The sequence below is a fragment of the Phalacrocorax aristotelis genome, chromosome Z (genome assembly GCF_949628215.1).
Source record: "Phalacrocorax aristotelis chromosome Z, bGulAri2.1, whole genome shotgun sequence".
In the NCBI taxonomy this organism is placed as follows: domain Eukaryota; kingdom Metazoa; phylum Chordata; class Aves; order Suliformes; family Phalacrocoracidae; genus Phalacrocorax; species Phalacrocorax aristotelis.
In genome coordinates, this window is record NC_134311.1 from 60,663,224 (window position 1) to 60,680,049 (window position 16,826).

Genomic DNA, 16,826 nt, shown 5'->3' on the forward strand with positions numbered 1-16,826 from the left:
GATTGGAAACAGTTTGATTTTTTAGAAGTAAAAATATGAATGCCTAAAGACAGGAAGGATATATTGTCTAGGCTTTTGAACATATGTCCCAAATTTCAGTAGCTTTCATTGTAGCAGATAGTGGATTAAAAAGTATTATAAATGCTGCATTCAATGTAAATGTTCAGTTGGAATGGTCAGGCTAGTAAGGACTCTTCTTATTTAGTCTCACAGATACTGTGGGTATTGTAGCTGAAGTGCTTGAGGCACTGCCTAAGTGTAGCTGAGCTGCAATCTGCATACTGTATCAATTTATTTTAAAGACTATAGTAATATTCCTGTTTTCTCTTACTACTATACAAAACAGGCCACAGACAGATGGTTGAGCATTTCAGTGATTACTAAAATTGGTGTTTTGGTAATATAGGAGAATTAACATTCATAGAATAGTCTGAACATTTTTCCTTATATTGAGACTGTAGAAATTACACTATCCTGTATTATTTCTGTGTCTGTGTGTATATATGTAGCACAATGTTTCCTCTGTTAGGAGGAAAGATAAGGAACCAGTCTTTTGGTAACAAGAACACATGGCTGCTGCTCAGCTTATGTGCATAACATCAGGCTTGGGGCATCAACCACCTCTCCAGGAAGCCTGTCCCAGTGTTTGACCACCCGCTTTGTAAAAAAAACGCTTCCTAAAGTCCAGTCTAAACTCCGCCGGTGCAGCGTTGAACCATTCCCATGCGTCCTGTCACTGGATCCCAGGGAGAAGAGCTCAGCACCTCCCTCTCCTCTTCCCCTCCTCAGGAAGCCCTAGAGAGCAATGAGGTCGCCCCTCAGCCTCCTTCTCCCCAAACTAGACAAGCCCAGAGTCCTCAGCCGCTCCCCACAGCACAGGCCTCCAGCCCTTTCACCAGCTTTGTTGCCTCCCCTGGACACATTTGAGTACCTTAACACCCTTCTGAACTTGTGGGGCCCAGAACTGCACTCAGTGCTCAAGGTGATGACATTTATGAATTTATTAGAACTTATTTATGAAGATGGAAAGATAGGGCCTCTCTTTGGAATAAGGGTAAGAGGACACAGGATGTTCAAGTGTCCTCTCCAAACTTTTCATATTGTGTATGGAGTGGAAAATGTCTGAGCAGAAAAGGATGTGGATGATCTATGTCTAGACAGTGGATAGACTGTGACTTTAGAGCAGGATGAATTGGGTAGAAATGTGACTTAAACCATGACTCAGCTTCCAGGCTATTACTTGTTATGAGTAGAGCTACAGAGAAGAGAGGTTGAAAGAAAGAGCCAATATGGTTTTCCCTATCACAGGCTTATACAATTTGACAGTGGTCTAGAGATGCCACCGACAGTTCTTCAAAAACTATTTCATGTTCTTAAGACAATTTCAGTTGGCATTTTGCAACCAGAAATGTGACCTGCTCTGCTTATAACTTGATTGCTTAATGTTTCCCACCAGAAAGAAAACTCTTCCTCTTAAATCTCCTGTGCCCTTGCTCACAACAGTTGTTTGAGAAAAAGAATACCAGGACTGAAAGAACTGTTTTATTTAGGGCTTTTTTTTCTCTACCCAGTCAAATCCTATCCAGGACTAGCTCAGCTGCCCTAAGTATTAAATTGCCAGAATTTTTTCTGAGAAGAAAGAAGAAGGCAATGTGCTAAAATAACTGCACGTATGAACTCAGCTGGGCGCACACTGCTGTTGCCAGAGTGACAGCTGCTGCTTCACTAAGAACATCTGAGACTGCCGGAGGAGGTGAGAGGGAAGATTGGGGCAAGAGTCCAGCCCTGCACTACCATTGAATTTGTGGGGTCCTGAGAAAGGTAAAGGGTAGGCTGGTTTTGTTTTTTCCTCTTCCTCTCTGACGTTGTAACTTTAATTTTTTCCTTGACAGCCTTGCACTTCTCACTTCCCTCTCCCAGTGACTTGGTGGGAGTCTCACAAAGTGCTTTTAGTTTTTCAGATGTTAATATCACTCTGCATGGATCTCCTGACTCATAGTGCCTCTGGGAATTGCACTAGGCAGGAAACATGCTGGTTTAATCTTCCTTGCTTTGTTTTTTACCTGGTTCTATTTATAGGAGACCAATGCAACAAATAGTTTGAATATTTCTACTTTTCCCAACTGGGAGCAGTGAAAGAAAAGCCTGATGCTCCCAGGTGAGGATAAGGAGAGAGATAATGAAAGGGCTCGTTCTTCAGTACTCATTCTCACTCCTTGAGAGCCAGTGCTTGGACCCAGAGATCCATCCATGCCAGCAGGCTACCAAGTTCCTGAGCTCGTCAGTAGTGTCTTTAAATGGTAACTCTATGCTTCAGTGCTTACTCTGCTGCATGGGCCGACAAGTGTCAGGTCCTCCCAACCATCACTGAAGGTTTAGAGTGGCAGATAGAATGGATACTGTTTTTCTCAGTATAAACCCAGGAAGTTACATACATATCATCTCCCTCACCCACCCCCCTCACCTCCTTTGAAGAAAAGCCTCCTCTGCAATTCCTGTGCAACATATTACACTGTTTCTGAAATCTAGTATTCAGAAGTTGGAAATGCCAGGTTTTATAGCTAGTTTCTAACACAGTTTCTATATATTCTCAAAGGACTCTAAATTTTCTTACTGCTGGGACTGAATGCATCAATTTTGTGTGCAACTGTAGAGCTGTCATTTTGAAACTTTCTAGTGCTTAAGTTCTCAATGCAAACAAGTGCTTGTAATACGATCAGACTTTTCTGGGAGCAAGAAGGTGCAAAGCTTTGTGGGGCTTCCCCAGCTGGTTACTTACCAGGTTTATCGACAGGGCTACAAACACATTGGGTGTGCTAGGTGCTGAACTTCAGTTGGCTGCTTTCTTAGCTTGTCTGGCATGTGTCTGAGCATAAGGTATATTGTTCTTTTAAACACATGCTGTCTTAGGCTCTTGGGAGACAGCTTCATCATTCCTGACCATCATAGTAGGTACTATGATGGTCATTCATCATTCATAGTAGGTACTATGAAGAAAAGGAGCTCCTTCTTCTGAACATTTGTTCTCCAAATCATCTCTTTGATGTTCATCAAATCCACCTCTTCATCTGAATTCCTTACCTTTGTGGGTGATAGAATATGTGCAAATGAAAACATTTTTTTTTCTCTCTGTTTCTCTCCTGTGGTCCTCTCCCTTGGATCAAGCTTTCCGTGTATCTGTGTAAGAGTCTGTAATTTCTATATCTCTTTAGTTACTGAGGCTCATAATGATGTCCCCATATCTTCTGCTGTTTCTGGAATAATTTTGTTACCCTTCTCCCTTCATGGACCAGCCAGTGTGGATGGACTGCTTTCCCTTGGCTTCAGCCTCTCCTTAGTCTAAATGCAACTCTGCTTTCCAGAGGACTAATGAAATTTAACTGTCTTCCATCATTGCTGGTCTGGGATATAGGTAATATAGCTTTGATAGGATAAAGCTGATTCTATGTATGCAGGACGCTCAGTCGTACAGTAGCAGTTTATATAGCTTCACTGCCTCATAGGTAGTTTATAAACTGTAACTTGCTGCAGTAAATAGTGATGGAGATGAGTATCTTGTGGCTTGAATCCTGGAGTAAGACTTGGAAGATTGCATTCCATTCCAGAGTCAGCAAACATGGGAAAGGTTGCTTAATATTGTGTCTCCCTTGGCATCTGTCAAACTGAGAGGAATTCTACACTCCCATATTTTTTAATAAGTGCTATATATAGTATGGGTTTTTCCTTTCTTTGTATGTGAAATGAGTTGTAGATTGCAGTCAAACCCTCCAGGCTGCATTGAAAGGCAGAGGATACTAGGAATAAAGCCTATCTTTTATTTTATTTTTTATTTTTTAAATTTTGGTGGTGGTGGGCATGTCTTCTACTAAGCATCCCATGTAGCTAACTTTCAAATTTGGGATACTGGACTGAATTAATTTTCAGTCTGACTTACTGCAACTGTTCTATTAACAAAATCAATAATAGGTTGTTATTCTAGCTACGGAAATAAGAATATTTACTAAATATCAAGTTGTCTTAGGATTTCTTTAGGGTCTTGAAGTATCTCCATCCTGAGCACAATACCAGCACATGCATATAATACAGCATAATTTTCTGCAGGCTTACATACTAGGGTGTTCAAGTAATACAGCCAGATTGCACAACACTCTTCTCCTTCCACGTAGAACCAATTAGCTATGAAAATTACTTATACTGCCTCTGTATTGAAGTTGTCAGTTAACTGTGCATCTAGTAGTGAGTTTAGCACTGGCTGAGCTTGTTCGTGTGCATCCAAACCAGTAGTATAGATGCATCTTTGGGTTCCTAAATTAATATATGTATATAGGATCTTTTTCTCCCCACCCAAAAATCTGCTATGCTGATACACTGATTCTTCAGCTTGGTTTTTGTAGCCACATAATGTGACCTTAACTAAAGGTTGTTCTTGTTTACTGTAAGCAGGAGTTTCACATTCTTTTACATATTGTTTTGCTAAATCATTATATAGTTACATGCTGGATGAGGTCCTTCTCCTTCTGACGTAGGATGTGTATTCATGGATCATATGTTCCATTCCTTGCATATTTTCCATGTTTGTTTGTGCACTGTTCAAAAGATTTCCCTCACAAAACTATCATACAGAGCACAATTATCTTTTACGATCTGGTATTTGTTGGCATTTCTGCTGTATAAAACAAAATCAGCATCTGGAGACATGAACAACTTGTTTATTAAACTATTGTGTGCTTGTTTATACTTCACATCATTCAGCACACAGTGCTTGTTTCCTAATATTATCAGAGAAACCTTATTCTTCATGTAAGGTTCACTAGTGGATTATACCTGCTGATTAATCAGATGAGTAAACAGTCAGAATTTGTATTGTAGCCTGCCTGCAGACCTCTACTTGCATTGTTCGTATCTGCTATTTTCAATGCTTTCCTAGCGTGTAGAATTTCCCTGCTGTTTGTAGAGTTGTGTGTAATAGCAATATACCTTTCTTTCCATGTATTTTGTGTGTGTGCATTGCAAGGAGTGATTTTGTAGATACGGCTTGTATAGTTAGTCCATACAGAGAAATTCGTAACACTCACCTCTGTATGAACTTCATGGATTGCAAGTAATCCTAGGAAAGCTAAGCAAAATTACCTTCTGTAGGACCAAGTAAAACTGCAGATGTTTCAGCTCATATATATCTGGACATCTACAAGACACTCTTGGAACTGCAGGGATAAAGGCATGTGAAACCTAAGGGATGAATGAACAGCATCATCTACAATGGGGTTGAAAGTGTGTTGAGAAAATTGAAATATATTGATATGTAACTTAACCTTGCATCCTTCTTTTGGACAACCTAATTGCCACTAACAGAAGTAGCCCTTTGTCCACAGGTCCCAACTTAGCTAAGGAGAGACGAGGAAGGAAGTGGGCCCTTGGCACTTTCCCATAGAGTCAGCTGCAACTACTAAGCTGCCTCACTCATACCTAGGCTGTGCCTGACTCTTCCAATCTGTTAAACATTCAGTGTCTTCTATTCCCGGACACTTTCATGCTTGAAAATGGGATTCCCCTTCAGTCTGCTAGAAAGACTAACCTCCAGGAAGGTAAGTGTTGAAGTTCCTGCTTGGTACGTTTTCCTTTTAAGCAGTATGCTATAGTGTTTAAAAAGTTTTCAGCTAACAGAAGCATTTCAAATATTGACAAAGAGAAATTATTTGTGGGTGAACCATTTAAAAAAAAATGTAACTGGCAAAGGAATACATTACTTTTAAGGTTGCTGACTTTATTGGTAGATGTGAAGTTCATAACAGTGTGGCAGACCCAGAAACACAATAAATCAGGGAGATCTGAGAGGCAGCCTAGTACTTAAAGAATGAATTACGTGCAGAAATATCCTAATATGGAGATGGATAATTTAACAAGGTAGTAAAAAATGAAATGCCAAGGATATGATATATTAAGTACTGAAGGATTAACTGTATTGCTTTGCCTCAGACATTCCAGTTACTTAGTAAAGGCTTTTCTTAACTGCGGATTTTGTTTCTGTAAATTATTTGGTTTTAAACTTAACAACAGTAAACTGGCAATGTGATACTGTCCAGAGTAATACAGCAAATAAGGGAATGGTACCAATTTATTATGGTACTGCAGTAGATTTTGTTTTCAAAACACTGAATGTGGGTGTCAGGCTATGGATATGTCCTGCACTGGTGGAAATGGTAGGAGCTAAGGCTCTTTGTGATCCTGAGAGGGAAAACCAGACACTACCACTCTTTGAAGGTGTAGCTGAGAGTTGCGGTAGGTTTCTTTGTTGAGAGAACTAGAGCTATCACGTTCATGTTTTAATTATAACAATTAAACAAAAAGAAGCAAAAGGTGTAGGGAGGATTTTTCTGGCAGGGAGGTGGGGGAAGCATTCTTCCTCCTACATGCAGAGCCTGTCATAGTCTCAATAGACGTAAGGGTAGAAGAAAGCACTATGAAACCTATTTTGGGGGGAAAGGCAGCACCCTGCTTGAACTAGGCTGAACCCCAGCATGTATGTATGTATGTATATTAATTTACCCCTTCCATTAGCAAATGCTCTTCTATTGCCAGGCTATTTCTCAGTCATCATGGAAAGAAATCAGGTGGTAATTTCTTTATTTTCATTATGTTATGGCAGCAGGAAGCTGGAGTTGAAATTTACAGAGTTTCCTTTTTCATTTTGGAGGCATGGCCTGCATTCCTTTTATCTGTTGCTCAGAAAGCTGTGGGACATTAAGAATTTCTACTAATTAATGGTAACAAGGTAACTGAATGTCACTTTCATTATCTGTTATAAACTGTTGATTTTCAGCATTATTTTTTCATTTTGCATAGTAATTTTTCATCAAGAGCAGTTTAGAAGGATGCAATGCTGAAATAGCTTATGGTTACTACATGTAGTGGTAGACTGGAGACCTGTGGAGGAGACTGCTTAGGTATGCAAAAAGACCTGATTCATGAGATTAAAGGCTTCTGTTTCTCTAATTCAAGTAATGATGCTCAGCAGGGGATGGTGGTCCAGATGGTCATGTGCAGCCACTGTCTTCTGGGAAAGTATCTAAAGCGGCAAAATATCAGTAAAAGCTGTTGAATATGGGTGCCATGTCAGCAAATACTGGAATGGATTTTATAAAATATTTTTTGCCAAGAAGATTTCAGAAATTATTAAAGCATGGATTACAAGAGGAAGGAGAAAAGGGAAGGGATGTGAAGAATAACCATGTGTAAAAGGATTTAAAGATAAAGCAATCAAACCTATGTGATTTCCATCCTTGTAAAATTCACAGAAACTCACCCCAAATTGCCTATGTTTTCATTAAATATTACCAGGATTTCTCTATAAACAGGCTAACAGCTCTTTTAAAACCTGTAGCTTTTTTATGTATTAAATTTTGTTTCTTTTTTGAGTAAATAGAAATCTATCAACATGGAAAATTCATGTGTATGTGTATAGAAGATAGTTCTGTAAGGTCAAAATTTCTTATCTTGCCAGATTTCTATGTATTTTTCACTAGATGAAACTATAAATTGTTTTTTATAGTTTTTTCTAAAGTAAACCAGAATTGAGAAATAAATGTTTTCTGCCAGTCTGAAGCACTTCAGAAAAGCTATTTAGCAGAAATTGTTAAAGCAGTTTTAGTTTCAAATTGGTCAAACCCACATTTCAAAATCACGGAATTTCCCAGGAAGGACAACTTTGGCTCCATGTGCTCTAGTGTGTAAATCCTGGTCTGTTCCAGATAGTTTGAAGTGTTTCTTTTTTGGTTATTAACTGAAGACACACATTCTTCTTATCTGATAAATGATGGTCTTTTAAATCTTAAACGCTCGGACCATGCAGATGGCTTTCCGGTAAGGGCTGCTCATTAATGCACTGAACATGCACCTCTGATCTAAAAAATAAATAATCTTACTCTAATCAGATTTTATGGAAGGATGTTTCACATTAAGCAGTAACATATTTAAATTAAGAGCAGGAGAGCACGGAACAGTTACATAGGAAATACCCAGTTTACATAGCTTTCTGTCAATAATGTGAAAAAAATCACTACTAAGGAGGATGGTGCTCTTCTGAAAAGTTTTAGCTGATGCTACGAATGTTTGACTATAGTACAAGCCATCTGACTACAATGGAAGATTTGCCTATTGATGAAAATTTATGCTATTGTTTCAACAGTGAAGCTGTGATTTTTCTTTCTTTTTTATTTTTTTCCTCTCCTTGTTACATGCTTCCCTCTCTCCACACAGAAAGCAATCCTAGATAAGCAGATTAATATGTGGGATAGCTCCTCTTCATTGTTCTGTGCAGGACTTCCAGCTTTTCATAGCCAGTTGGACTTGTTAGGAGGAGCTAAGTGATTGGTTGTTTCCTGGGCTCCGTTTCATACATTATAGCCCAGCATGCACGAGCATGATTTCTACAGTTGCAGTAATCCAGAGGCCTGTCAGTTCCTGACTTTATGCATGTTTCTTCCTACTTGTTTTATAATATTGCACTGGAATTTCCTGTCTTAGATAGTTTGCTCTTGCATCTTCGGGACTCTGTGAGTAATTTTGACTTTTTCAACTCTGTTAATTACATACCATAAACAAGAATGCTTGTGTTTAGGAAGTAGTTCACTAGCAGCTAACGTCTGAGATTCTGTGCTGTGTGGGATCAGGTACAGTTAACTTTGTAACTCTTCTCTTGTTAGGGTTAAAATAACTTCATGATGTGGCATACGGTTAGTGCGTTTGGGGTTCATTTATTTCTGAAATGGGCTGTGTTTGATCCCTGTATTTTTTGTTCTTCTAGAATAAAATATAGTGATGCTGCATTACACCTCATTTTTGCCTAATCAAGACATGTGGCATGTCTTACATTTTTGTACAATTTGTATATTGTACACTAGTAATTGCGGTAGAAGTATTGAAGAAATGTGCACAATTCTCAGCTTGCAGTATAATAAAGAGCCCCCACTCCTCTCATACTCTCCCCTTGCATCTTCTCTGAATAAGAACTGACATACCAGTAGAAATCAGGACAGTGTTAACATATAGTATTTTAAACAACTGCAGAGCTTAACTAACATCCTCCCCCTCCTTGTTTTTTTATGGTGCTGTGATCCTTTCCTTCATTTGTTTTTGTAGCAAAAGAAATGCCAGCATGTTAGAGTTCACATGTTCAAAAACAAATTCTACTCATAGTGAATTAGAAACCAGTGGGAAATGCTGTTCAGGATCTGCAATTTAATCAGATGGAGTTATCACAGTGACTCCCTTGTTGGTTTCCTGAGATTGTCGGGTGTTACCTCTGCTCAGCTGAGGTTTAAAACAATAGAGCAGCAGATTGAAATCAGAAATTAGAAAGCTACCAAGCTAGTGCTCTACAGCTCTCTAGTAAATGCTACAAGGTCATATTCATTTCTCTAAAGGCATTACTTCATGCAAAGAACTTTCCATGTTGTTTGTTTTTCCACTGGAAACATCATTTCATTGTGTGGTGTAATAAAGCCAGCATTTGTGGGTAAATATCTTGGGTTATACCAAGAAGTACATACTTTCTACTAGCAGGATACAACCCAGTGCTGTTTCTTATTAGCTTTTTTTCCTGATGCCATAGCTTTTCAGATGGATTTCTGTGAGTAAATAATTTTTAAATAGTAGATGTTCTTCAGACAGCTGATTTGCTCTTTCTAGTGAATATTATAGCTTCTGTTGATATAAAATGCCCTTGTAAATCTTCTGTAAAAATATTTATTTGCTAGCAAAGGAATTATTTTTTGAACCCATAATAGAAAATAGAAATGTAATTTTAGCAACAGGTTTATCATTTATTGTCAAATTCTTATTTTATATAGTGGTTGGCTACATTTTCAACTACCAAAATAAAAAATAAAGGTATTGAATTTATGCTTAACACTGGAGTAAAACAGTTTCTTTTGTATTGGTGGCCTTATGCTTATTGAATTTCTTTTCATGAGGGGTGTGCACCTGTATTACTCCAAATGGTGAGCTAGCCTGTGTCCTATGGTGAATCAATATTGCTGCTTGCACGCCTTACATTGTAATGCATAGAATCATGCAAGATTAAAGGGACCATGCAAACTGAAAGGGATTGCTTTGATGGTACTGTCTAAGGTATTTTTGTTAGATGTGGTTCAGGAAAGTAAATTGTTTAATTCTTCTAAATGGCTTTATGAAGTTAAACAAAAGTGTGTTTTGCTCACACAGGTAATATTCGATATAACGTGCTGGCTTTGCTCAAATATAGTAAATAGGTACACTATTATCTATGTAATATAAAACCTAAACCATAGTGACATTAGTTTGACTGAGATGGTATGTATTAAGTGATGCAGCAAATCATAGTATAAACCGCTAATTTCTATGATAGTTCTAAAACAAGAAATCCAAAGTAGTTCTCTTAGATATGAAAGGCTGGTTTCAGCATAGTTCCTCTGACGTGTGTGAAGCACAGGGAAAAAACCTCATGAGATATTAAACTTGGAGAATGTGGTATTATAGTCTGAACAGCCCTGTGACTTGTCATGTCTCATTTGAATGAAAGTTCTCTCTGCTGTGATAATTTTTTTAATCTAGTCATGTTATTTAGCTCTGAACATTGTTACTGTACTTTTCCTCTGCTCAACAAAAAAGAGGCTATGGAAAAGAACTTGCAATTTTAAGTGAATTTCTCATGGCACTCTGTTTGTTGTGATCCTAAAGGGTATAACGTAGAAAATTGGTCCTTATGCTGTAGCAGAGTATGTGCACAGTTTCAATACTGATAATACCATGTTTCCAGGAACAGAAACTATATTGATACAGAATTCTGTATAGGTAATATTTGGAATCTAACATACTGCAAGCAGTGCCTACAGGCTGGATCAAAGTCCTGTTGTGCTGGATGCTGTTCAAACAAGTAGTAAAAAGCAGTCCCTGCCCTTATGAGATTATAAACTAAACAGGATGGTAGGCACAGGATGGAAATATGCACACTTTAAACGTAACCTTGGGCAAGTCAGAGCAGGTCAGCAGCCAAAGAAGGAATGAAATCCTGGAATATAGCTGCAATATGATATTGTATTAGAGTTATCTGTATCAAAGAGCTGGGGCAGTGGAGGCGCATTGTGCCAAGGCTAATTATGGCAGAATTATCTTGTACTCAACATTTTACTGCTTCTTATATAGAAGCTCCCCTAACTCATAGTTCAGTGTTTTTTTTGACTATACTGATGCTACTTGGACAAAACTTTTTGTCTCCTAGTATGTTAAAAAACTATTCCAATATTTTACATCCACTCTAGGAAGTCAGGATAGCTGTTTTTTTCAGAACTCTTTGAAAAGCTTTTACCAATTGTTTAGTAGAGAGTCACAGATTTTTATCCTTGTTCAAAACATGCCAGCGGCTTTTCTCTATAAAGACAAGGGAACTTAACTTGGCAGGAAAGACAGCCAAAGTTATAGCTTTTATATAGCGCCTACCTTGAGGTCCTACTGGCTGAGTTGTATGTATTTGTATTTGACTGAAGGAAACAAAATTCGTATGTTTGTCTGCTTAAATTAAGACTGATATGAAGAAATGCTTTACATAATTTGGAAGAGCTTATAAAAGCAACTAAAATTCCCTTTAAACCTGAAGGTCTGAAGCTTTGCGAGTGAATTTTCTGTGTGAGGTCAGGTATCCACATCAGCAACATAATTTATATAAAAACTTCAACATGTTTTGGGAAATATTTTTGTAAATATTTGCTTACAGATATTGAGGCTATGTCTGCACAGTACAGCACCAGAATACTGGCTGCAGGTGTGCCCCGCTTTTTACCCATGTTACGGTCTCCTGATGGGCAGCTAACGGCAAGCCATTTGCAGCTGGTAGAAGCATTTATTCAATTTGCGTGTCTCTATGCCAGCTGTCAGTTGTGTGAAGAAACCTCCATCCCAAAACACAAACAAAAAAAATTGGGGAGGTCACCATAAAAAAAAAAAAAAGTGCCTACTGTAGTCACTGGACACATCTTAAGCCTGTACAAGTGGTGGGCTCTTCATGCAGACAACAGGCAGGAGTGATCCTACAAAACCCCAGAAAGGCACGAGCATTGCTTAGTTATGGCACTTAGCCCATCCCCTTGCTTCTGCTAATAAGTCATGGCAGCCTGGGAGTTAAGTGCAGGTCAAAATTAGTAAAGGATCTGACAGGGCCTTCTGCTGCTGCTGTTACGTAATATTATTTGAATGATAATGTTAAGTGACTGTGTGTGTGGCACTGTTTATCTTGGAAATAAATATTTCTATATTGCTCAGTTTTACAGATCTAAAATATTTTGGCTTCACAGAAGAATGTATTAGTGTGACTGTGTTGTTATGATTTTATGCTATAATCTTTCACACAGAAAGTATATAACTTACAAACAGAAATTTAGACTTCACAAGAAAAAAACCTTTTGCTTCACCTAAGGTATACTGAACTTTTTCTTCTCTCATTTATAGAGGTCAATTTAAACTTCTGAATTGACTATGCACTATATAAAGATTATTCCAGAACTTGAAAAATAAATAACTAGGTTAAGATCAACCAAAAAAAAAAAAGTCTTTTTTTTTCTTTTCTTTTCAAATGGGAGGAGTTTTGCTTTCTTCCTGGCAGAGTTAAAACAATTTTGGGAAAAAATGAAAAAAATGAAAAAAATGAAAAAAGTGTAATCTCATCAGCACAACAACGTTGTATATCATCTTAAAACAGCATAAACATATATCTGAGTGTTCTGGTAGATCACTCAGCAGATTGAAAGGTGTGGAGTGTGTGGGGCAGAGGGGGAGAGGAAAGAAAGAAAGAAATCTAGAAGAAAAAACAAGTGAGTTCCCATCATATTTAGAAACCAAAGGGAATAAGTGGGAATGTTGAAGCTAAAACTAGCTGTTCAAATGAGCGTCTTCAAAGTACCTTGAAAATGTTGGTTTATACTTTTAAACAGTGTGTGTGACACAATTTGGCCCAGAGGGGAAAAGAAAAAACCTCCAAGTCATATTATTAATAAAGCAGCTTCTGGTTTGCTTGTGTAATTCTGTCTCTGCAGCCACTTTCTGTAAACTGTTGTGCAGCGATGGTACTGGTATTAAAATATACTTCAAAGATGCATGTGTGGATGTTCATAGCAGGTGAGAATTTACATTGGTATACATGTGGGAAAGGCCTTAAGCAAAAATGATACTGGTTTTTGCATGTATTTGCATTCCTAGGATCAAGGACAAGGCTGCTTTGGTTTTGTTGTGTCAGGATTTGAGTTTTGTGTATTTGAAAAAGTAATACTCTGTTCCTGTGCTGCATCCTGCTTTCCGTGAATGAAAGTATTGTTACCCAAAGTAGAATACAGATGTATTTAAATTTTCAGGTAGTAACACAAATATTCTCCGCATGTAGCATAGCTCCTGGCTTGTGTGCAATGAACACACTGTTCCTTCAGGGTCTTGCTGGAACTTGCTGTTCTCCGTATGAGAAATGATAGTGTACTTTGCATTAGATAATTTGCTGGCAAGTTTTATCTGTCACTGTGATTTTGAGAGCTAGCAAAGCTCAGCCTTGCTATAACCTGGAATCTGAATTACAGCTCGTGGATAGTCTGTTAGCTTTCTTGACACATCATATCTTAAGTATGATCTCATTTCTCTCTCCAGTTCTTCCAAACCAATGCAGACCAAAGCTTTTTTGAATTTTTGTGGTTGGAGACTCTCAAGTAAGGACTGCAAGTATATGAATTGTAGGTTGCCAAACTAAAAAGTGAAATTATTCCAGTTCAGTAATGGATTTGAAAACATGATAATGGCAGAGAAACAGCTTTTTGTATATTATCTGTATGGAATTAGTTGTATATACTTTTTTTTTTTAGTTATGGATGACGAATATTTTCTTTGTGCTTGATGTGTGTTTGGAACTGGTCTGAGGGCAAGTTAGGAGCTGAAGTGGAAGAGGGTGGAAGGTGGCTTTATGGCTGTGATGGTAAAGGATCTAGATGCACCAAAAGGAATCTGCTGTGTAAACTGAGCTGGCAAAGCTTGAAAGCTCTTTTATACTCAGCTTCACTGGAAAAACAGAATTTTGAGAACATAAAGGATGTGCACGCCATGAAACATGATTACCTGAATCTATGTTTATCCATGGTTGTAGTTAGCTCAAACAGCTCTCCTGTATCTTAAACTTCCTGGTTACTGTTAAAAAAACTGCAGTTGACCATAGTACATAAATATCTGACACAGTAGGGGAGAGCAATACAGCTGTTCTTGCTATGCTGAATTTCAATATGTGACTCAACCAGTTTTCAGTGATAGCTGTATAAGGTCCAACCTTTTTAAAATGCAACTAAAAATAAAAATAAAAAATTTCTCATTCTGTCTTAGAATTTTGAAAATGTAGACCCTTACTTAAACTTAAGCTCTGTAATGTAGATATTTTTACAGCTATAAAAAACATGGTGGTTTGCATATGATATTTTTGATTATAAGCCCCCAAAAGGTAGTTAGTGTGTAGTTGTACCTGTATAAAAATTTATATGCACAATGAAAAGTTAAATTTTGGTGATGATGATTTTGCTTGCTGTTTTTAAATCTTTAATATAAGATTTTATTCAGTCTGTATCAAAACATTTTGATTTTTTTTAAAAATCAACATTTAGGAGTTAAGAAGTTGAAATGCAGTCTGTCTATTCTTTATCTTATTATCTAGTGATCTCACTGTCCCTAAGCTCTTTGAGATCTGAGCATTGATGTGAAGGGTTGTAGTTTCATTACTTTACAGCCAAGGAGTCTGCATTGATTTCTCTCTTCTTTCCTGCCTCGTGAGTAAAGTAATAGAGAAGAGAAGATATATTTGTGTGAGAATGTGTTTTCTACTTTCCTTACTCAGTAATACAAATACTGAAATAAAATTACTGTGGTGAGTAGATATTTATGTGTACAAGCAATCATTTACACAGAGAGAAGCTATAAAATGCAAATTACACTTGAAAACACACTTAAACCAAGGGCTGGGTTTTTAATATTTACACTTTTCAGAAACTGAATACTGTATGCAGCTTCCAGACTCAGCTGATATGGAGGTTTGAACATCTGTGGCTCATCCATTTAAACAGATGGTAAGATCTGTGATGTCCCAGGCATTTGCGGTGCAATGTGGTGTCTGGCACAAATGTGTTTGTACATCCACCTATCTCTGACCATTGAAAGATTGGCCTTTCTCCAGCCTTTTGGTATATGAAATTTCTAGCAGTGTGCTGCCCTTGGACTTCAGGGATATAAAATCTGTTATTTGCCTCTGTTGTCTCCATGTGGATGCTTCCTATCAAGATATTTAATTATGAACAGAAGGGAAGTTGTTAATCACCCTTTTTTTTATAATAGGCTCCTCTATAGTGGATATAGCACAACATGTGTGTATAGAGTAAATGAAACAATGACCTGAGACCTGAAAAGACCAGTTAAAAATATGCTGTGCGTTTAATTAAAATTACAAGGTATACGAACATCTACCTAATGCCCTGCTAATCAACATCATGGGTTTTCTCTATTTAAACATAAATCTCTTTTTGAGAAATGTCTGTTGCTCTGAATAATCTGTTCAAGTTTATTTTGGACGAAGCCAGCTACTCCTGATGACAAAACAAAGTTTGAGAACATAAACCCCAGTCATTACAGCAATTTCCTGAAGCCTTCTCATAGAAATAACACTAAGACCCTTTATTCAAACATTCAGATTGAATTGCCTTGTCATGTGCCTAGCTGTGGGAATACTGATGTATAGGATAACCCGTGGGAAGAGATAGTTGTAATGCTTGTGTTCCCCAAAAAGTGCAATACAGACTGATCAAATGGCATTCTTCTAGTAATTATCTCCTGCAAAAGAAATAATGAAAGATAGCATTTAAAACCCACAAAAAAGTAGCACTAGAAAAGAGCTACATCACTGTAATGGGGCTACATGGCCTTCTACGTCCAGGTTTGGAGTGCAATAGAAAAATACAGCAATAGTAGAGGGCAAAAAAAAAGAGGCAGTTTTCTGTTTTAGTAACATTTCTTGGCATTCTTGGCAGGGTGGGAAAAGAATATGGAAAAAGGTATGAAATAACCCTTTCAGAAGCCATTAGTTGGAAAGACAGCAAATGTCTACTTTTGCAATGCGTTGGTCTGAGAGATTTGAAGGAGGAGCTTTATGGCTTGATTTTTCTGGAAGTCTTAACAGTAGCTTCTTTCTGAAATGCTACATTTATGCGCTGTTTTAGCAAAAGCAGAATTGCTTACTTTTTTATATTAGTTCAGATTCAGCTACTGACTCTTAATTCTATCTCTTAGTAAATCTTATTGCAGCTTAAGAGCAAAATATCACCTTCAGGGTCTGTTACTAATGTGTGATAAAATCATTATAAATAATTTTCAGTCCTAGCTAAGATTCTATGGTTTTTAATATAATCCCTGGTTTTAGATACTCTTGATTCACCTAAACTGTATGGAGCATTACTTTAAAGATTCCTCCCTTCATTGAGGATGCTTTTCATCCTCAGGAGGTTTTCATGGCTCATTGCAGTTTCCACTTTCAGAGGTTTTAAGCAATTTAGTGTGTGTTGTATTAGTGTTAAGATAGCCTGTTCTGGAAAAAAAAAAACTTATTTTCTTTTGTACTTACTCTCCCCGGGTTCTGCTCTTTCGTGATCTTTCCTGATCACAATTTCCTGCAAGTTGATCAGTAAAAGTTACAACTGTACTTTCCTGATGGTAAGCAAAGTTTGTGTCATTCTTGGGACTTTTTTTTTTTTTCCTAACTGGTAGCTATTTGCAAGACTGCAGTGCTG

General features: G+C 37.6%; 1 protein-coding gene across 1 annotated transcript in view; it reads left to right on the forward strand.

The window, feature by feature from the left end:
• Positions 1-8,418: 8,418 nt before the first annotated feature.
• PDE4D (phosphodiesterase 4D) overlaps positions 8,419-16,826 on the forward strand; it is a 613,857-nt gene continuing 605,449 nt past the window's right edge. Inside the window, exon 1 of the mRNA XM_075078147.1 lies at positions 8,419-8,552. The gene's annotated coding sequence lies outside the window, so the exon portion shown is untranslated. The remainder of the gene's footprint in view (positions 8,553-16,826) is intronic.